At 46.6% G+C, this 23,026-nt stretch overlaps 1 protein-coding gene and 1 pseudogene across 3 annotated transcripts in view; one reads left to right on the top strand and one right to left on the bottom strand.

The window, feature by feature from the left end:
* Positions 1 to 23,026, top strand: part of HOMER2 (homer scaffold protein 2) — a 106,220-nt gene that overhangs the window by 19,650 nt on the left and 63,544 nt on the right. The window lies entirely within an intron of this gene.
* LOC120599318 (40S ribosomal protein S25-like) lies at positions 6,511 to 18,588 on the bottom strand (annotated as a pseudogene).

The following is a 23,026-nucleotide window of genomic DNA, read 5'->3' as shown; positions in this document are numbered from 1 at the left end:
TTGAAGGATTTGGGTGTTTTAGCTTAGAGGAGGGAGGACTTGAGCCAGGAGGTGAGAGTAGGGGCAGGAGAGAGCATTTCCGTGTAGGTGACCAGTTGACACTTGGGGAGGGAGCTCGCTCTGTGTGGACTCAACTGGTGGAACTCACTTCAGTGGGAGGGAGGTGAGGGAGCCTGAGCATACCCGTCACAGGTGGAGTATGCACAGAGCAGGTGACAGAAGAAGGTGGCCTGTGATACTTCTGATGCGAAAGCTTTGTACAAACCTTGTTCTGAGCAATAAACAGCTTTGAGTGTTGCCAGATTTTCCTCGTCCTCAGGGAAACTGTCTTGTGGGCTTAGTTGGGAGACAGCGCATTAATGTCCTCTCTGGGAGTGGACCCTCCACTTCTGGGGGCCTCAGTCAACCCTCCGTGGGGTGGGAACAGTGTTCCTTATGGCATTTTGCTTTGGATGTGCTCAGCTCCTCCTCACATCTCCTGTAGGGTGGCCAGCCCACCTTCGTGGGCCCACAAGTCACCCACCCAGGTTCACTTTTGTGACATGAGCTGTGTAAGACAAGCACAGAAGTGGGCCCGCAGACCTGGCTTGAGCACAGCTGTTTCTGAGGGGATCTGTACGCCCCCTACACCCGGCATGGCCTCAAGAGGTTTTGGACTCCCACCTTTCTTTGACACCAACAGCGTCTGACCCACTAAATTTAAAAGTGACTCCCCTGGGACAAAACTGGTGCTTCATCAAGTTTGGTTTTGTCAGAGTTTCCTGCTTTTTTTAATTTTTCTCTTTTTTTTTTTAAAAAAAAAAAAAGCAGGCATGCCTCACCAAGGATGAAATATTCTGGAAAACTGGAATTGGAATCCCACAGCCTGACTGAAGGCCATATCACTTGCTTCAAGGGAGGGAGCTAAAAAAAAAACCACTCCTTGGCTTCTCCCATGCATTTTAAATGTTCTGAAAGCTTTGCCCACAGAGGAAACAATGCCTCATTCCTTAAATAATTAAGTGGAATTCACTGAGAATGGAGTGTCGCCCAGGCCTGGTCACACTGTGGCCCTCAGAGCCTCTCTCCCAAGGGGAGAGCTTGGGCCTGTGCCTGGGGATGTTGTCGGCAGAAAAAGTGATGCAGCTTCCCACAGCTGCCTTTCAAGCACTTGGTGAAATTGGCACAACCCTGGAAAAGTCATGAACAAGGCTGAAGGAGGCCTGGGATACAATGCAGGTTTCCCCTGAGAGGCTGCATCGATCATGTTTGTATCCCCGTGAATTCTTAGTTGGTCTTACTTGTCCCTTTATTGCCACGTGAGATGACCATGGCCTCAGGCCAAGTCTGTATCCTCCCAACCACAATAGCATTGGCACTGGTGTCTGTATATACTTGGAAATTTCTGGAGAATCTGTGCAAGGAAGAGAAGGCTACTTTAGGTTCTATCAGAAGACCCTCCCTTAGGAGCAGTGGTGGCATCTCAGAACTGGCCAGTTATTTTCTAGGTGTCTGCCCATTCTGTAGTCACGTGGGCTCTTTTTCTTTGAGGCCACAGAATGGGATTTGTAGGGATTCACACAGCTGTCTGAGTTTTCTACAGATTTCTTTCTCCCAGAATCCACCAAGCCATCCCTTTGCCTTCCTTTTCTCATCCTTCTGTCTCCTGGTTTCTCCCTGGTCCATTTTCTCAGATTTCAGTAGAAGTTCTCAGAATGACTTCATTCTTCGCTGTTGTTGAATTGCATGTTGCGATCACATCTAGTAAGACATTATTCAGATCACATGATAGGAGTCTAAATCTCAAACAGGTAAACCTGTTAGGCCGGGTCTCCATCAGATTAGTTATGCTGATATTAAGATTGACACAGGAAGGTTGTAAGCTCTCCAGACATTGCTCACCCTCTTTTTGGCCATGGATCACATTCTTTCCCATTCTTGTCAGTGCTTCATGATTTAGGCAGTTGGTTGCCTGAGTTGTCTGTCCCAGAGATGCACGAGAGCTCCTTCCTTCCTTCCTTCCTTCCTTCCTTCCTTCCTTCCTTCCTTCCTTCATATTCCTTCCTTCTTCCTTCCTTTCTTCTTCCTTCCTTCCTTCCTTCACTCCCTCCTTCCTCCTTTCCCCTTCTTCCCTTTCTTCCTTTCTTCTTCCCCACTCCCCCCTTCCCAAGTGCTGTAGCTGGGCTCTCCTAGCTGTAATGGAAGGATCTGCCTATTGGGAACGTAGCAGGAAGGTGCTTTAGTAACATGGTTTCAGGACTGGTTTCCCAATCAAGCAGCACTTTACTTCCATAGAAGTTGGAGTTTCGAGCCCTTCCATTCTAGATGAGCAATCAAACTGAGTCTGACATAGTGAGACTTGATTCTCTACATGCACTTTTCAAAACTTAATTGCTTAGTTTGTCTTTTTTCATAGAGCAAGTCTCTTACCCACTAGTGGCTAAACTAACCTAGTGGATCTGAGTGCAGGTTGATGAGGAAGTCAGACTGAAATTTTGATCTGAAACCTAGATAGGATCTAGTTACGTGGGGGATTTCTTTTGCAGGAAGAAGTTCACGGTTGAGGGTTTTCCAGGCAGTCTGTTTTTAGAATGAACATTTTCAGGTAGCCACTGGAACTGATAACAGGTAAAATCAGTCTCCCCACATTCACGCCATCAAATATTTGCATGGCAGAGGCAGAAACCACCGTATACACTCAACCTTCTGTGTCCAAGGGCTTCTGGTGTTTTCTGCTTGGGCTTATCAGAGTCACCAGCTTTATTTAGGTCACCTGCGTTCAGGTGACAGCCAGTGACAACAGAACTGCATCCAAGCAGTTCAGGTAGAGGCTGCCCTTGGAAGCAGCAGATTTGTTTTTTTAGTTCAGCAAGTGTACTTCTTACATCCTAACTTTGCTCCTTGGTTTACTAAATTAAGTAATGTTTACTGAGTACTTCCAGGGTGACTAAGATGAATTTGGCCCTGTCTTCGTAGAGCTTACAGTATAGGAGAGAAAACTGATTAATTACAAAGAATAATTATAATTCCTTGATCCAAAAATGTGAGAAGTGTGTGCTAGGCGCTGTCCATGGTATCGGGGTATCGGTGAACCAGACTGATGAGTCTGTGCCTTCACGAAGCTTGCATTCTAATGAGACGCAGAGCAAATAAAAACATAGCAACCAAGTACATTTCGTGGCACATTAGAAGGCAAAAAGTGCCACGGGAAACAGAGGCAGGTAAAGGTGATTGGGAGCATGGGCCGGGCCAGTGGGGCCAGGGCGGGGGTCAGGTGCAGAGACCGAGGTGCATGAAACGAAGATTGCAGATGGGTTGGAGTCGAGAATAAATGGCACCTTAACGGGGAGTTGGAGAAGCTGAATGAGAGGAGAGAAGAATTCAAGTGACCGGAGGCCAGTTGGCAGGACCACGCACGTGTGTAACGAGATACCTGAGAGTCACGACAGGGCCAGTGTGGGAGACAGGGTGGCGATCTAGGAGCCGAAATCACTGAGAGATGAGGGGAGTGACACGGAGGTTATGGTGACGGCAGCAGCGAGGGGGAGTGGATGACAGAGTGTGATGACAGGAGGTTCAAAGCTGGAAGGGAATTATCTGGAGGGGCAGTGAGGAGCCTCGTGGTCCAGGCGTGAAGAGCGCTCTGCAGGAGAGCCACGGGTGTCCTGAGGGCAGATAGTAGGGTCTTCTGGTCTGGAACAGAGAGGCTGGGGAAGGCTTCGTAATGTTGCCGTTTATAATAAGAAACATATACTTGGTCTTCCATTCCCAGCACAGAGCTCCTAAAACCCTTGAAGTCTCCCAGGAGAAGAGCGATAAATGTATCTCTTGTTCTGTTAATGAGGTGACCTTTGGAGAGCACCTAAGGATGGGAGCTGTTTTCCTGGGGAGCCAACCACGTGATCAGAACGTTGGAACTTTCAGTACTCCTACGCACCCCTCCCTGGAGGGGACAAGGGCTGGAGGTTGAATCAATTGCCAATGACCAGTGATTTAATCAGCGGGGCCTATGTAATGGAGCCTCCATAAAAACCCAAAGGACGGGGTTTAGAGAGTGTCCGGGCTGGTGAACACGTGCAGATGTGGGGAGAGTGCACGCTAGAGGGCACGGGAGCTCCGCAGCCTTCCCCCAACCTTGCCCTGTGCACCTCTTCCATCTGGCTGTTCTTGAGTTATACCCTTTAATAATAAACTGGTGATCTAGTGAGCAACACGTTTCTCTGAGTTCTGTGGGCTGCTCCAGCAAATTAATAGAACCCAAGGAGAGGGCCTTTGGAATCTCCCATCTTTAGCCAGTCATTCAGAAGCACAGGTGACAACCTGGACTTGTGATTGGTATCTGAAGTGGGGGCGGTTTTGTGGGACTGAGCCCTTGACCTGTGGGATCTGACACTTTCCCTTAGTAGACAGTGTCGATCTTGAGTTGAATTGTGGGACACCCAGCGATGTCTCAGAGTAGAATTAGGTGCAGAATCTTGGCTTCCCTGAAGAAATGCCATTTGAGAGGGTGACACAGGGATAGATGTGGTCCTGAGGAGGAGGAGAGGGAGCAGGAAGTCTCCAGGGGTACAGGGTCAGGAGGAACCAGGCACGCTGGTGGGGTGCCCGTTTGTTCAGTGCTGTGCCAGGAAGAGCCCTGTTTTGGAAGCTGCAGAGAGACCTGGGGTCCAGATGGAGATTCTTGGTGGCCACCTGGGAGCCTGGCTGTTGAAGCGCCAAGTCAGCCAGCCTGCTGCCCCATCTTACCGATTGGTAGTTGCTTGATCTGCATGGTCTAAACAAGCCTGAGATACACTTTCAGGGCTGGAGGCTCTTGGGCAGGACCCTGAGGGTTTGGGGAATTTGGAAGATACTCTCTGGGCTCGTGCTGACTGTTGGGACTTGGGGGAAAGGCTGCAAGGATGCTATTGGTGGGCAGGACTTGGATTTCCAAGTCATTCCTAAGGCCTGGGACGACAGCCTTGGTAAGGGATGGATAAGGATGAACCTATTTGCCCAAGGCCTGCCGAGCAGCTCAGGTGGGCTCCAGCTTGCACACAGCGTAGGGGGTGGGGGTAGGGGAGGGCAGCAGAACAGTGTGAGACATCACTGGTGGCAGGCACAGTGGAATGAGTATGAAGGAGCCTGAAACACGCGTTGGGCTAGATGGCTGAGGTCACTCACTTAATAGCCATATGTGGCCTTGGGCAAGTGACTTAATCTTTCCTCCTATTTTCCTTTGTATAATGAAGACACAGACTCTGGTGTTTCAAGATTGTTGGGAAAATTAGATGGGACATGTATGTCAGTGCCCAGCATGATGGCAGCACACAACAGGTGACTAATGCATGCTAGCACTTTCAGGAAGTACCTTGTCTCAGGTCCTGCTGAGACCTGGGTGGCAAGGATCTCAGCATTTGCTATGTGACCATGGAAAGGCATTTCTGATTTAAAAAACTGATCTCTTAGGAGAGGAACATGAATTGCACTGAAGATGTAAATGCATGTGGAAATTGAATTGAGGCTGGAAGGCTGTGGCAGAGCACCGGGCAAAGAGAAACATGAAGTGGGGAGGTGACTGCACACGAGCCCTTGTCACCCTTTGGAAGAGCCGGGCAACGTGCCCTTGGTGCATGGGAACAGCATGGGTCTTTCTGGAGCCAGTCTCCTGCTGGCACACGTGGCCCTGCTGTCTGACACCTGCTGCCGCCTGGTCCTGCTAAGAGTCATGCATCAGACCTTTTCCAAAGGGAGAAGACACTGACGACCCAGTTCTGTGGCCCTGCACCAGATTCCCCATAACCTGCTGCCCACACACAGCTAGTGGGGTGACGAGAAGACACATCATTCTTCTGTTAGCCATTGCTCTCTGTCTACAGAAGGCCTGCCAGTCTCTGCACATCCCCTCCAAGGCCAGAGACGTGTGAAGCTCCTTTGCGGAGCATGCACTTCCATCCCTGTCGCTCTCTCTGTCACATACCCTTCTCTCTCCCCTCTTTGTTGGGACATCTCTTCTGGGGGTCCGGGTCTGGCTGTGATCTGTCACGTAAGACGTAGTCGTGGCCCTTGAGCTCACCCTGACTGCTGCTTTACAGCCTCTTTTCAGGCCAGGCAGGGCACATGCAAAAGGTCATTAGTATGGCACATGGGGCCAAAGGGAGAAGGTCGCTGTAGGGAGGCCATAAGCCAGGCCACCAGCTGTGCTGAGCCAGCCTGGAGCTGAGCGAGTCCCTGTATCTCAGCATGCGTGTGCCCACACGCGTGTGCACGTGCACGTGTAAAGCATTACCTAGCAGCTCTGCTAGAGACGACATCCCACGTCTCTCCAGCGGGGATCTGCTTGTTTGCTGTGTGGGGATTTTGCAGGATCCCACTAGCCAGCAGGTGGTCACTCTATTCCAAGAGCTTTCTCTATGAGGGAGCTGCAGAGGCTCCGGAAATGAAGACCTGATCCCCGCCTGAGGGGGCTTACAGCCCATTTTAGGGTACAGCATACCTGTAATTATCCAAAGACAAGGGAGAGTAATATGAGGGCCGCAGAGGAGCTGCGCTCTATGGGTAGGTTTGGTCGGTGCTGGAGCTGATACCACTCATGGAAAAGGTGACCAGTTTGCACTTGGCCTTGAAGAACGTGGGACTCTGACAAGTGGGGGTGGGCTGAGTGGGGGTGTAGATGAGCAAGGGGCATTCCAGGGAGAGGCACAGCTCATCTGTGGGCACAGATGTGGGGTGAGCAGGGATCTCTGTTTTGTTAACCTACTTCTGTAGTTTGGGTAAGGGATCAATGGGGAGGAGGCCACAGGATCAGGTGTCTCAAAAGTGGGCAAGGACATGGATTTCAGCTCTGGGGGCGGCCTGCGCAGCCTGTTTATGACTAGCTGGACGTGGTGGACGCCTGTGGTTGCTTCGAATGGGGTGCGGTTGACGTGGCGTAGTACAAGGAATCGGGCACAAAAAGGCACCCTTCCCTTGTATGTCACTTGTTTGAGGTCCACAAGGGCTGACTTTGGACTGGACATGGCCTTGCTTGGCTCCCCCGAGCCACCACACACCTAGGTGTGGAGCTTGGCACAGACTATTTTTGTGCTCTTTCAAACACTCGTGTTTATTTTTAAACTCCAGCCTTTGTAAAGCAGGGACGTATCGTGCAGGCTTCGCTTTTGAGTGAAAAGGTTCTCTTGGGCCGATGGAACCTGCAAAAGATGTTCTTGGTTTAAAGTTGTACATTCTCTTTATTTAATGCCTCGGTGCATGTACTTCCAACACTGCAGGGAAGGCCACACAGCAGTTTGCTTTTTAAAAAATCCTGGAAAGAGGAAACCCACATGCAGTTTGCCAGTTCCCTAATTTGTCCTGGCAGATCTGTGTCATAAGCAGTGGTGCTCAGACAAGCTGGGATGTAAATCTGAATGCTGCCATACCCCTCAGCCTCCTGCCAGTAGGGGCCCGTGGACAAGGGCCTCCGAATAGAATGTCTGTTATCTTTTAAGCATATGGAAGTTATAACTGAAAAGTTAATGAGATTAACTTAGATTTTAAGGTGGAAGATTTAGCACAAGTGCTTATTTATGCCATTCTACCCCAGAACCCATTAAAATGATAATAGAGAGATTATTAAAAGTACAATCCCATGACAACAAAGTGAATGGGAGGGAGTTATCAGCAAGTGAAAGATGGCAACAAACTTCTGGGTGATCTAAAGCAGGGGGAGGAATGGTGGTGTCAGAAATACAGCAGAGGAGAGAAATACAGTCTCTGAGCCCTAACTTCACAGAGGAGGGGGCCGCGGGGTCAGGGCAGGGGCCAGTCTGTCCTGCAGGCTCCAGAGCAGAGCTTCTTAGGAAACCTGCAGGTCCAGCCAGGGCAGGGATGAGAAGTGATGCTGAAAGCTGGGACTTCAAGTGGTAGTCTTGGAGACACCGCGTTTCTTAGAGGAAAATGAAACAAGTGAGCTCCAGGGGCAGAGACAAATCGGACGTGGAGCCAGGGCGGCGGATGGTATTTAAAGCTACACACTAGGTAAGATCAGCTAGAGTGAGAACACAGAGCATTCTAAAGCTGAAGGCAGGAAGAGGAAGAGCCAGCAAGATAAACTTCTCACCAGATAGAACGAATGCGAGACAATAGTAAAGCAAGGCCTTCAAGATTGTAAGGGAAATCATTTTTTAACCATTGAGAAAAAAATTTACATCCCATGTGGTAGACTGAAAAACATCCCCCTCCCCATAGGTATTGGGTCCCAATCTTTGGAACCTGTAAATGTCACCTTATATGATAAAGGGTCTTTGTAGATGGGATTCAGGTAAGGGGACATGAGGGGATTATCTTGAATTATCCTGGTGGGCCCTCAATGCAATCCCAGGTGTCCTTATGACAGATTTTACTACACACAGAAGAGAGAGGGGATGGCAGGACCCCAGCAGAGACAGATTGGAAGATGCTAAGCTGTAGGCTTTGAAGGTGATGAAAAGGCCAAGGAATGCCCCTCTAGAATCTGGAAAAGCCCAGGAAATGGGTTCTTCCCTAGAGCCTCCTGGGGAAGCCTGACTCTCCTGACATCTTGGTTTTAGCCCAGCAAAACTGACTTTGGACTCCTGGTCTTCATGCTGAGAGAAGGCAGAGAGTGAAGGCAGCTGCAGACATGCAGGGACTCAGAGTTGAGGGTCTACACCAGCAAAACAAGAGTGAGGACTATGAAGGAGGCAGTGGGGACAAAAGAGATTTGGTGGCTTCTGGGAGTCTAAAGAAAAAGAACTCACGGACAGACACATGGCCACGAGCGGGCCTCGGAAGCTCACAGTCCAAGTTAGAACTGGCAGTCACTGCTGCAAGAAAGAGATCTTCAGGACGGAGCCCGGAGGGATTCCAGACCATGGACAGAATGAGCAAGAAGCTGGAAGACACTAGGTTATGGAAAGATGGGCTGTGCTTCTTTTCTCAATAGGAAAACGTAGGCAATAGAAAACTCCACAAAAATAAACACAATTACCAGCAGGTTACATTCCAAGTGTGAAGCACAATGAGACACCACCTGCTTGTGGAGCTAGGAGAGAGCTAGAGAGGAGACGCTTCTCGTTGACCTCGATGCTAAGGACTCTTCCTGGGAGGAGCGCTTGGCTCTTGACTGTACAGAAGGAAATGTAATTCCGGCACATTTCTTGGCTCTGCAAGGAACAATATTTATACAGTCATAACAGTGTTCTCTTTTTTAAATGGCTCCATAGTACTCCATTGTGTTAATTTATTGACTTCACTCTTCTTGGTACTGGACTTTTCATTTTGTTTCCGGTTGACCTTTTTATAAATAATACTGGAATCTACAGTCGATTTGCTCCATCAAGCCTCTTTGTGGGAAGAGCTAGAAAACTGAATTGTTATATTAGTAATGTGTAATTATGTATAATAGAGGGAGAGGACCCCAAGCACAGGAATGATGGTCGAACTCTGAAGGGAAGTGGTCGATGGCTCATCTGGAATGTCCCCCTTACAGCGCAGGGCATTGGGCCAACAGGCCAACCTGTTCTTGGTCGTCCCCAGTCCTATATAGATGAGCAGCAGGGTCCTGTGTGCAGAAAGGATGTTGGATGGAGTATGCACGCTGACTTACAGTCTGGTGCAAGGGGGAGAAACCTGAGCTTGTTTATGCTGACAGAAAGGATCCAGAACAGAGAGGCTATTGTTGTCACCGAGGTCATCATTCACTAGTCTTTTTAATGTCATAGACAGATGAGCAACATTGGTAAATGGATGCGACTGCTCATAGTCAGAAGTGACCCGCTGGCATTCCAATTGTCCCAGACTGCTTTATACCTGGGGAGTTGAGGACATCCCCTTTGTCAGCAGGCTGCTTGTTCCCAGCTCAGTGACATCTTTGTACAAATGAAGAAAAGCCACTTCTTTCTGAAGGCACCTTCTGGTTATCTGCTGTGCACCGGGTGTCATTTGACAGAATAAGTATGAAAATCTTTGTTGAGCACTCTATGATCGATGCCCAAGGGAGATGTGGGCACTGAGTTCGGAAGAGACACCTGGGCCAGAGATGTCTGGGCATCATCATGTAGAGATGGTTCTCGAGGCTGCGAGAGTGAGTGTGTGCTAAGGTGGGTCCTGATGTTCAGGTAGAGCACAGAGGAGACTCCAGTGGGAGGAGAATCTGAGCACCAGGATGTCGTGTTCCATGGCTTATGGGCACTGTCCCAACAGCATCCTGCTGCCCTAGGGGATCCTGGCACAGACCTCTGGGTGCCATACCAGAGCTTGACACACCATACCTGAGCGTCTGCGCCCTCAGGTGCTGGCTTCCTACGCCTAATACTCTGCCTGCTGGTGTCACTGCCATGATTGCTGTCGGGAGGGATGATATCTCATTCATCTCTTTGTCCCTAGGGCCAAATGTTAGCTTTTTGACATACTCTTAGGAGTGTAGATGGAGGTCCAGACTTGGATGCGTGGGTGATGCAGGCTCCAGCAGCCCCACCTGCCCTCAGCCCTGTTTTCCTTTGGGACATTCGCTGCTCAGGTGTAATGATGCCCACTCTGGGCTGCTCCACTGAGTCTATGTTCCAGCCGGGACCAGCTCTTGCAGAGCTCTGGCTTCAGCAGCTGTCCTGACACAGTTTAGGGTCATCCGAAAGAGGCCTTCTATGGGGCTCCCACACCTGTCTTTTTGGAACAGATGAGCTGGGTACACTTTTGCCCTTGACATTGTGGGAAATAATAGAAAGGAGCTTTGCCTTGCTGGGTACATGTGATATAACTTCCGCATTCCATCAAAGCCAAATAAATTAGTTTAGCAAATATTTTGGACCTATGTGCATGGACTGCAGCAAATAAAGAATTGGTGGGAGGCGCACTGTTTCTGCGTGTCAGTAAACTCGTTGTGGCTCTAGGATAGTGGATTTATTTTTATTTACTAGGTTTCCTTCCTTAAGACACAGTGCTTCAGCCTCATAATATTACATTCTAAATGGTCACTTCCCTGCATGTTCTCTGGGACTTGTGTCCCTGGGGGCAGATCCCCGCTGCTTGCACCTTCCAGTGTGTGTCTGGAAGGTGCAGTCTGTTATGTTCAAGATCCTTAGGTCCAAAGGAAATGGCAGTTCTAGTTATTCCCGCATAGGGGCCTGGGAGAGCAAGGACAGGCTATTTTACTCTTTCCCTAGGACGAGGAGCAGTTGCTGGAGCTGGTATCTAATGTCCCTTTGTCTTTGGCTGGAAACCTATCAATTCTCGAGACCACCCTGCTGATTAGAAAGCTATTTAGCAGTTACATGTGACTTTGGTCAATAAAGAAATGAGAAAACAAGTTATTCTTTCATTAATAGTGCCTGGAGGGCCAAAATCTTTCAATAAATGGGGTCTCCTGATTTGGGGAGATCCCTTCAAGCACCCGGGTGCTGAGAAGGCACCTTGGGTAGAACAAGTACCATTGGCACCGAGTCCTCATTCATTCACCTCTGTTCCTTTGCTATCTGAACTTTTTTAAAAAGCTCTTTGTTGATGTAAATCGACATACAAAAAGCTGTTCACGTTTAATGTATGCAACTTAATGAGTTTGGGGAGAAGTACCTACACACCATGAAACCAGCGCCACAGTCTGTGCCATGAACATACCCGTCACCTCCAAAAGCTTCCTCCTGCCCTTCTCATTGTGTGTGTGTGACGAGAGCACAGTAGCATGAGCTCTACCCTCTTTACAAAATTTTAAGTAAACAGCGTAATATTATTAACTATACACTTGGCCCTTCCCGTCTGTGGGTCAACCAACCACAGATTGAAAATATTTGGGGGAGATTTATGTTGTCGCTGACATACATTATGTACAGACTTTTTATTCTTGTCACTATTCTTTAACAGTACGGAATAACTAATACAGGAAAGAGGCATAAGAACTACACAGATTGACTAAATATTAAACCAAGCGGGATTCAGAGCCCTCCGTGTGCTGTCGGACTCGGAACCTGGTTGATCAGCCACGTGGCCCGACCACAAGGAACCTGCAGAACAAAGAAGGTTCCTGTAGGGTACCAGCTGTTTGCCCATACCTTTAATGCTGACCCACGCCATAAAAGGAACACAGGGAGACAAAGGCTTTAAGCCGTACCACACACAAGTTAAAGATAAACCCAACCATTCATTCCATTCTTTACCCCCTATAATCAGTCATTTTTCACAGAAACTAAAAAATATGTATATAAACCCAGGTCTTTCTATGCTCGGGGTCTCATTCTCTAACTGAGAGGAGACCACGCTCTGTCTATGAAGTGTTAATTCCTTCGCTAAAAAACTTCCCTCTGTCTTTAACTCAGGCTTGCTCTTGAATCCTTTCCTGCGTGAAGCCAGGGACCCTCTCTCACTGTAGGGCTTGAGTTCCCACTTGGGTCAGGATTCGCCCCGTCCTGCACTGTAATGACTATTTACATAGCATTTACATTGTATCAGCTATTATAAGTAATCTAGAGATGAGTTTAAGTATATGGGGGGATCTGCATAGGTTATATGCATATACGACGTCATTTTACACAAGGGACCTGAGCATCCTTGGATTTAATACCTGTAGGGGGTCCTGGCACCAGTCCCCAGCAGGTACTCGTGGGTGACTGTAGGCAGGATGCCATAGGAAGTTCTGGATAGCACCTGCCTCTCTCCTTCTGTCAGCTCCGGTGTTTGGGGCCCTCTTATACCTGTTTTATTTGGTCCAGGCGGTTCCATATTTTACCTTTCGCTTGGTAAGTAGGAGACGCGGCCCCCCTGACCAGACATGATTTCACACTGCAGCAAGGCTCACTGATTCACGTCGCATGCTCTCAGTAAACCTACTCCATCCTCTTTCCCGTGCACACACAGGTGCTCAAGCTCAGACAGGTGTGAGCTCCCTGTATTCTGAGGCAGAGGCCATGCGGTCTTGTTTCCTGGGGTATGTTAGTGCCCAGCACAGGTGACCTGTGAAGCTGCATAGTAAATATTTAAGTCAATATATATTTACATTAGTGTACATATTTTTGAGAATGGGAGCATAGTATGATGCTACTTTGTAACCTTCCTTTTCAGTTAATGTTATGTCCTGGACATCCACAGTACTAGTGTTGGCTAGCTTTTGTTGGAATTCTGGAACCTGTGAGTTCTTTTTTTTCCCTTTTTGTTTTGTTTTGTTTTATGGTTTTTGTTGACCTCTGAAGCAAGAAGTCTGGCTAGTCCTGTTCAGAAGGAAAGGGGACAGAGACTGAGACTCAGCAGCACTTGGTGGCCTTATTTAATCATAACTTCTGGATGTAAGTCATTGAACTGTAATCTAATGAAGTAGAGAATAAATCATAATGGATAAAGAAATAGAAAACATCTTTCCATATTAGTAAATATGCACTCAGCATTTTTAAAGGCTGAATGGTATTTCTTGCAGGAATATATTATACTTTATCTAACCAATCCCTCCCTTTGGAACATTTAGATGGTTTACAGAGAGGGAGGCGGGGAGGGAGTTTGGTAAACAACTCTTCATTGACTGTCCTTTGCCTGAGTACCTTTGCATATCTTCATTTATTGCCCTTGAATAGATTCCTAGAAAAGGAACTGCTTGGCTTCAGGAGTATGCATTTTTAAGGCTTTTGATACGTAATGATAAATTGCCTTTCAGAGAATTCTATCAAGTTACACCCCATTGGTGGTATAAAAGAGACAGAACCTTTCATTCTAGCAGACCGGAAATCTTTCTTTATTGTGGTAAGATGCACACAACGTGGAATGTCCCACCTTAACCATTTTAAGCGCACAGTTCAGTGCATTCACGTTGTTGTGCAGCCATCACCACCACCATCTCCGAAGGCTCTTATTGTTTTAACTCACATTTCTTTTTTACTGAGAAGGTGTAACTCGCTGTGGACATTTTTGTTTCTCTTCAGTCTTCGGCCTCCTGGACTCCTTTGAGCCATTCGATGGGGTGGACCGTGCCCTGCTTGGCACTTGCACGTCCCGGGGCTCCGAGTTCATATTCTCAGCCGTTCCTCCCCCCATTTGCCCCACACCCCCACCTCCTTTGCTCCTGCCTGCTCAGTGCTCACGTTCCAGTGTTATTCTTTGGGGTTGCTCCTCGGCACGGCGTCCTCCCGAGGCCTCCCCAGGTACTGCCTTCAGCACGCTCTGCTCTTGTTGTTATAAAACATATGTGATGTGAAACTTAGTATTGGAACCATTTTGCTGTGAATTCACAATTCAGTGGCATTAAGAACATTCACGGTATTGTGCAGCCATCACCAATAACCTTCTCCAGAACTTTCTCGTCTTCCCAAACAGAAACTCTGTGCCCATTAAGCAATAACCCCCACTGGCAAACACCATTCCACTGCCTGTCTCTATGAATTTGCCTGTTTGATTCATATAAGTAGAATCACACAATATTTATCCCTTTGTGTTTGGCTTACTTCACTTAGCATATTTTCGAGGATCATCTGTGTTGTGGAATATATCAGAATCTCATTCCTTTTCATGTCTGAATATTATTCCATCATATGTATGTAACACATTCTGTTTATCTGTTCATCTGTTGGTGGACATTTGGGTCGTCTCTACCCTTTGACTATTGTGAATAATGTTGCTATGAAGATTAGTATCCGAGTCCCAATTTCATTTCTTTTGGGTCCATACCTGGACGTGGAATGCTGCATCATATGGTAAGTCTATGTTTAACTTTTTTTTGAGGAGCTACCAAACTGCTCCCACAGCCCCAGCATACTTTTTGAACAAACGACCAGAGGAGATGGTACCTGAGACTCCCCAGGGTGCCAGGCTGAGGGACTCTGCCCTGCATGGAGCCTAAGCCAGGGAGTGAGAGAAAGGGATCCAGACAGAGGTGGTGGGGCGAGAACCATTCCCTAAGGTGTGCAAAGCCTGGCTGCGTCATCCGCTGTCTGCCTGCTGGTAGTTTACCTCTCTGAGCAGTGGCTTCTGTGGCTCCAGGGAGGGTGACCTTAGAGGAAGCTGCCATTGGGCTGAAATGATAGCAGCAAGGACCGCGGCCGAGAGGAGTGGGCGAGAAGGCTGTGCGCTCTGGGCCGCAGGCACCAGGTCAGACTCTGAGGCCCAACCGGCTGCCACCACTGACTAGGAGGCAGCCAAGGGGTTTCCAGCTGCACAAGAAGAAGTTTTAGAAGGATCTGGAGCTCTCCTCTCCTTGGAGCACAAGCCTCTGTGACATGGTCATCCATGGTCCGCAGGTTTCTTTGTATGTCCCAGAGTTTGCCTCACCTAAAAACCATTTGTTTCAGTATTTACCAAACTCTTCTCTTACCTCTCTCTAAACCCCAGTTGTATGTGTTTTCAGTATTTCTAAAAGCACTTTTAGAAAGTTATCTTAATAAGAGACCCTGAAATAGGCAGCCTGAAATAGTATGATATGGGCTCTTTCCTTGGGCAGCAGCCAACCAAAAAGGCAGTGAGGCCCAGAGCAGGTGCACACTCCGTCAGCTTGGGGTAGGTGGCCTTCTGTCAAGTACGTGATTATTCCTCTAGCAATGTGCTGAGTATCTTTTAGCCTCCACTTCACACCTGCTAGCAGGGCTGTAGTTAGAAAGACGGACAATAACAAGCTTTGGCGAGAATGTAGACAAACCGGAACCTCAAACACTGCTGGTGGGAATGCAGTGGAATCAGCCTGGCAGTGCCTCAGACAGTTAAGCCGCCATCTGACCCAACACTTCCACTCTTAGGCATTTACCCAAAGGCCCGAAAGCACGTCCACACAAAATCCTGTACGTGGAAGTTCACACCAACGTTGTTCCAACAGGGAAAACATGCTCAATAACGAAAGCCGGACACAAAGACCACATGTTGTATGAGTCCATTTATATGAAATGTTCAGAATAGGCAAATCCGTAGACAGAAAGTAGATGAGTGGTTGCCTAGAAGTGGGAGGCAGGGACAGGAATGGGGAGACACTGCTAATGGGTTCTGGCTTTCTTTGACAGGGGGATAAAAATGTTCTAAAATTAGATTGTGGTGATGGTTATGCAGGCTCTGGATGCAGTAAAAAAATCAGTGAATTGTATATTTTATATAAGTGAATTGTATGGTATGTGAGTTAAAGCTCAGTAAAGCTGCTTTTTAAAAAGTCAAATGTGGAGCAAGAAGACTCAGCGATGCTAAGTTTTCTGGCTGGGAGTGGAGAGGAAGCCTGAGTGGACCACCCAGGGAGATATTGGAAGGCAAACAGGTCCCTCTCCAGGGTGACTGCAAGGTTAGAAGACTAGACTGGGGAGCCCACGGCAGTTGAGCAGAAATCACGGGTAGGTGGAACCATTGTGGGGGAGTCCATAAGGGAGAGAAAGGGGGAAAGGGACAACCGAACCAGGAGTCCCCCAGGACAGTGGCAGGAACAAGCGGGAGAGGCAGGAAAGAGTACTGGGGCTCAGGAGTCCCCGGGGCCACTCCGTCTACCTGATCTTTCCAAAATGCCATTTGGCTACGCATCATATTAAAAGCCATCACCTCACTCTACCTTTTCTGAGAAAGGAAAACAATATGGTGGATGTCTGAAATACACGCTGAAAAGATTTAACAGCCCTCACTGTCTCAGGAACATAAGGGGGTTGGTTTCATTTTAATTCTAGTTTCTGTCAGGGCTCTTTCTACCTGTCAGAGACCAAGCTAAAGAAGAGGTGGGCTAACCCCCAAATCACACTGTATCTCTTCTTTAGGAATAAGGGAGGAACTGAAATAGGGGATGCTCCCTAGCATGCTCTGACCACTGTGTGACCTTGGCCAAGTCACTTTTCTCTCTGAAGCAGGGACATTAATATAACCACCTCAAGGGACTGTTCAGATATAACGTTACAGTGTGTGCAAAATGCTTCTTTGTTATTAATAGCAACCTGTCAAAGGAATATTAATTACAGGTGTGAATGTTAGTTATAGAACTGCCACTATCAGGAAGACAACCTTTTCCACCTTAGACAGCTTACTTGCCCCAAGAGCTCTCTCTCCCTATTATGGTCAGCAAATTAAACAAGCAAAACACTTCAAAAAGAGTAACTGTGCTTTCATAATTAAAACATATTTTTTTTCAAAGTTCAAAAAACTTAGAGGTCTGGGAATTCTTTTCTCCTTTACTGGTGAATTAGTACTAATTATAGCAAATTGGTTTCGTGACAGATTTTTCCCTTTCGGGTTCCAGGGTGGCAGCAAGAGGGACTCTTGTGCCAGTTCTAGAAGCCAGCCCACGTTTGGGATATGGCTACCACTCTGAACTTGGGGTTTAGGGGAAAAAGCTACTTTTGCTTTCCTAGGAATCACTCTTGTTTAAAAACAGAGGTGCGTGGTGTGAAGAGGCTGGTAGCTTGCAAGGTGTCAAACACAGAACCAAAGGTGCCGACATACCTCAAAAGAGCACTTGTGATGTTTTCATTCACACTACCCGTTGGCATCTCAGGCTAATAGATATTTTATGTGTGTATCATATCAAAACTTTATTTGCAGAATTAGGTGGCAGATTTTGAAAAAACAAAACAAAACAGGACTTCTACCTAAATTCAAATTTCATATAAACAATGTATATTTTAAAAATTGCTTTTATTGAGTTCTAATTCAGATACCATAAAATTCACACTTTTCAAGTGCGCAATTCAGTGGTTTTTAGTTAATTCACAGAATTGTGCACCCATCACCACTATTCAATTTCAGAGCATTTTCATCACCTCCTATACTCATTAGCAGTCACTCCCATTGTCCCCTCCTTCCAGCCCCTGGCAACCACTAATCTATATATACTCTGTCTCCATGGATTTGCCTGTTCTGGACATTTCATAGAAATGGAATACAATACGTGGCAGCTTTTTTCACCGAGCATAATATTTTCAAGGTTTGTCCGAGTTGTGGCCTGTGGCAGTACTTAAGTCCTTTAGATGGCTGAATAATAACAGTCCCTTGTATAGACAGGCCGCATTTGTTTATCCGTTCATCAGGTGATGGGCATTTGTGTTGTTTTCACTTTTTGGCGATTAGGAACAACGTTGGTGTGAACTTCCAGGTACAGGATTTTGTGTGGATGTGCTTTTAGGCCTTTGGGTAAATGCCTAGGAGTGGAAGTGTTGGGACAGATGGTGGCTCTGCGCTTAACTGTTTGAGGCACCACCAGGCCGATTCCACTGCATTCCCACCAGCAGTGTGTGAGGTTCCAGTTCATCTTTGTCCCCGTCAATGCTTTTTCTTTTTTAATAAAGTTTTATTTTTCCCAAACTACAGTTGGTGGGATGTGGTGTTCCTGCATCTTCACCAGCAGCTGGGGCACCCCCACCCTTGGTGTTTCTGGTGTGAATTACTTGAGCTCTGCGCTTCTAAACTGATTTAGTAAGTCCTTTACCGAGGAGCTCTTGAAGGGGCCCCCACCCCGGGCAAGGAACCCAGGACCTTCAGCTCTCTGGACAACAGCTGGGTCATAAGCTTATAGTTGAGGACTTCCTTACAGAGTTTGTCATACGTTGCTTTGTCAAACATCACAGCTTTCAGGTTATTGCGCTTGTCCCGAACTCTGCCTTTGGACCACTTCTTCTTTTTGTCCTTGACCCCAGATTTGTTCACTGGGTCTTTGTCTTTCTTGGCTGACTTTCCAGCATCTTTCTTCTAGTCGTTCTTGGGCGGCATAGCTACCACTGCAGCCTCACACACAGACAGATACACAGACACACACAGACACACACACACACACAGACACACACACACACGCAAACACACACATGCACAGAGCTGCAATCGCTTGCTATTGTCTTTTTTGATTATGGCCTTCCTAGTGAGTGTGAAGTGGTATCTCACTGTGGTTTTGGTTTGCATTTCCCCAATGGTTAAAGATGGAGAACATCTTTTCATGTGCCTACTAGCCATTTGTATGTCTTCATTGGAGATGGTCTGTTCAGATGATTTGCCTGTTTTTTTTTTTTATTGGGTTATGTGTCCTTTTGTTACTGAATTCTAAGAGCTCTTTAAATGTTCTGGATACAAATTCCTTATCAGATATATGATTTGCAAATATTTTCTCCAATTCTGTGGGTTATTTTTTTCAATTTCCTTGATGGTATCAGTTGCAACACAAAAGTTTTTTATTTTGATGTAGAGCATTTGTATTTCTTATTTTGGTGTTTATGCCACATTCGATCCTTTAACAAGTCATCCCAATAGTACTTTTGAAATCTCACACACTCATTCCCTTCTTTCTCTCCTCTCTGCTCTTGGCCAGGCCCTCATCTCCCTGTGCCTGGATGTTTGTTTAGCGATTTCTTAATTCCAGTCTCTTACCCCTTCAGTCCATCCTCGATCCGAGTACCACATTGTCCCTCTGAGATGTAGTTCGGAGTGTGCTGCTCATTTGCTCAAAAACCAGCATTTCCTAAATTTATTTTTACCATGATACAGTATACCCATTTTGAGATAATTAGTGGGAGATCAAGAGATCATAAGATATATTCTTAGTTAAGCAGATAACAAGATGTAGTCTCACAGATGAATTAACTGCTGCAAGACTGTTCACATTTATATTTGATGCTTTTTAACTGTAACACAAACACCAGAGAAAATTATTTTTACTTTACTAGGAACAAAATACATACATAGCCAGAAAGCTAGTTTTATTTTCACTATAGATGAGCGCGAAAGCCCTCAACATTTAAAATCGATAATGGTATTGCCCCAGTTCTTTAAGAAAATCATATCTCCTTAATATTAGTTATAATGTTGCCTCGTCATATCCTCACATTGGGGAGAGCATAAAGTCTTCTATATTTTTATTTCATTGCCGCGTAATATGAAAATCTCTGCACACAGATGCATCGTAGCAAAAGGAAGAACAGAAGCTGCTCCTTTGGCAATATTCTGTGCTGTCTGGAATTAGGCTGTTCCAGGAATCATTAATTGTTATGACTCGGGCAGCTCGCCACCTGGCTTTTTAGAAATCATCACTTGGATGTCCTCTGCTTCTTGGCTCGTGGGGTTCACAGTGCGCAAATCATAAAATTGCTTTTTCTGTTTAAAACTTCCTTTTTCACTGTAGCTTCAGATAGAATGAGTTTTAATGGTATTCATGTTCAATATGCCATATGTATAATAAAATCATGGCTATATCTTGAAATCCTAAAACAAGATATCTTCCATAGATGGGACATCATGACTGGAAGGTGCCCATCAATGCTATGGCTAGTTTGTAAGGGCCGGCCACACACCTGTGTGCAGCTCAAATGACAGACATTGGTGCTTCACTCAGCTCCCTCATGATTTCCCGGCAGGCTTGGGTAGAGAACACGATTTCTTAGGTGCGCTATCACATAATTATGAGAACAGCTATCCAAGTGCATGTAACATTTTTTCCTACATATACATATACATCTTGGAATGTACACAGAAGAGAAAACAGCTTTGACATAAATTTTCCGTAGCACCCAGTTGGGAGGTGGCAGCCCCCAGATTAAAGACCAGTTTCCTTCCATAGCATTGAGAGTCCGTGGCTATCTAGTTGGGCCCACCTTTGGGCCTCACCTCTCGCCGGCCCCCTCCTGTAGCCATGTAGCGGCTCTCATACCTGGACAGCCATTTCTACCTATCCTGCCAAAACCTGCACATTTGCTGGGCTCTGGGCTGGAGTTGAGGAGGGGGAGTGTGTGCGTGGAAGAGGGAGAGGGGTTTCTGTGTAGGGGCACAGGGGTGCCATTTGAACATGAGATGACATTTCAGTATATTACTGGTGAGTTTTTTTTCTCCCTTGATCCTGTCTTCCATCTCATCCTCCTGTAATCTTTTTACCTATCCTGCATCCTCAGAGAAGCACCACCCCCCCACCACCCCATGCGAATGTTGCCTTCCTTCCTGGCTTTGCTTTTCTGAAAGAGCTTCTCAGATTGTCAGGATCTTCACCCACTGCTCTGGACCCCCCACCCGCTCCGGGGAGTCTGCGTGCTTTTCCATAGCACATGAGAATGGGTCTGATGGCCCTTCCGGGGCAGCCCTCGGCCCGTGAGCCAGCCCCGGAACTTCATGCAGCGGGGCTTGCAGGACAACGGGTGCTGCCAGCTCCTGAAATTCTGTGTAGCCCTCTGGCGTATGAGTTAGTGTCATTAAGAAAGCCCGTCAGCATTCATCAGGGACACTCGCCTCATTCCATTCCCTGATGTAGATGTGACCCAAAAAAGAAATCCCCAGTCCGTGGATTTGTGACAAATGTGACTTACACGAGACCTCTCATTTATCAGGTTTCTTCATCTGGGCAGTTTGGGGGCAGGTGGAACTAGCTTTAATACAGTGGGTCTCCCGTGACCCATTTAGGGGCCTTCAGACGTGGCACGGAGCCAGACTTCTGGCTCAGGTCCAGCAGGTACACATTGTCCCCAGGGAGTGACTAATCCGTGGTCGTAACAGGGTTTGCGGAATGATTTCTGTGTCCCCACTGATGAGTAGTGCTGTCCGTATCATATACTTAATTCCTTCATCTTCTATTTCTAGGCTCTGTTCCTTAATGTTAATCTATTTATTTGCTTCCTTGTTTCATTTGCTGTAACTTTATAATAATGTATTTCAGTACCTGATATGGCTAAATCCCCATATTGCTTTTCATTTTCAGAATTTTCTTGCCTATCTTACTTAATGTAGTAAGTTTTCCCCATAAATAACTCTGTTTAATTCCAAAAAAAATTCCTGTTGATACTTGTATTGTGTTAAATGTATGTGTTAATTTAGGGATAATTGACATTTTTATATTGACTTTTCTCATTAAAAACAGCGTATGTCTTATTAAAGTTTTTAAAGTTTTCTTTTGTGTGCCTTAGAAATTATATTTATTTTTAATACAGATTTTGCAAACTTATTAAATAGAAACCTAGAATTCGTACCTTTTTAGTTACTACTGTAAATGGGATCTTTAAAAATCCATTGTATTGTCTATGTGGTTGCATGTATAGGAAGGTTATTAATTTTATTTTTATTAGTAACTTTATACCTAACCACCTTACTGAATTTTATTATTCATATTCACTTTTTTCAGTTGATTTTCTTGGATGTTCTAGATGTGTGCTGTGAGCTACAAACAACGGTAACTTTATTGTGGGGGATTTTGTATGAATGTAGAACCACAATATGCTGACGAGTGAGAGTCTTTGCATGGAAGAATGTGCTGGAAGAACCTTTGGTCCATATCTCCTGTTTTCTCCAGTTCTCTGTCCCAGGCTTTGGGGGCTCGCCTCTTCCAGCTTAGGGGCCTGTTGACCGTCTAGAGCGAGGGTTAGGAGCCAGGTGAGCACATGCTTCTGGTGCCTTGTGCCAGGTGCTCAGCCCAGGGCCTGTGTCCTGAGAGCACAAATGAGGCGTCCCAAGATGCCGTGGCGGGGCCGGAAGGACTACTAGGAACTCTTCTGACCGACCAAGGAGGAGGACATTTGGGCCCAGCGCATGGCATGTGCGGGGCATGTGCAGATGCAGGTGACTGGGAAGTGCTAGCAGGAGAGGGCAGTGTGGTGAGGGGCAGGGCAAGGTGGCCTGTGGGTCATTCTGATGCACCTGGAGCTGGTCCTGGGGGGACAGAGGCAGCTGGGCGGGAGTGCCTTCCCCATCGAGGTCGGGGAAGACCTTCCTCGGTGCTGTGTGAATGGTGGTTAGAAGTAGTCAAGACTCAAAGCAGACGAACTAATCAGGGCCTCCTCTGAGACTTTGAAACACTGTTAAATGGCTGTAAAATAATGTCTGGACAGTTTTCATTCCAAGCAAGTCGAAGGAGGAATAATAAGAATTGTGAGGTTTTACAGGTTCATATCATCAAAAGCCTGGAGCTGAGCATTGCAAATGAAGGATTATGATAAATTAAAGTATCGGTTTCCTTTTTTTTAAATTCCAAAAGTAGTCTTGCCAGTTCTTTACAGAATCATCTCATACAGAGCCAGAAATTGTTCTAAGCTGGAGTGGTCTGTCCTCCGAATTGTTTCCGTGTTCCAAACATACATGTGCTGTGCAGAGTGTCTAATTATTCTTGGGGACAATTACTGTCAGGTTCCAAAATGTGTTCAGTGAGCAGCAATTGGTGTTTATTCAGTTCTAAAAAGACTGTGGG

The sequence above is a fragment of the Pteropus medius genome, unplaced genomic scaffold (genome assembly GCF_902729225.1).
Source record: "Pteropus medius unplaced genomic scaffold, Ma_sr-lr_union100, whole genome shotgun sequence".
NCBI lineage: Eukaryota > Metazoa > Chordata > Mammalia > Chiroptera > Pteropodidae > Pteropus > Pteropus medius.
The sequence above is the reverse complement of the archived record's forward strand: the minus strand, read 5'-3'. Positions and strand labels throughout refer to the sequence as shown.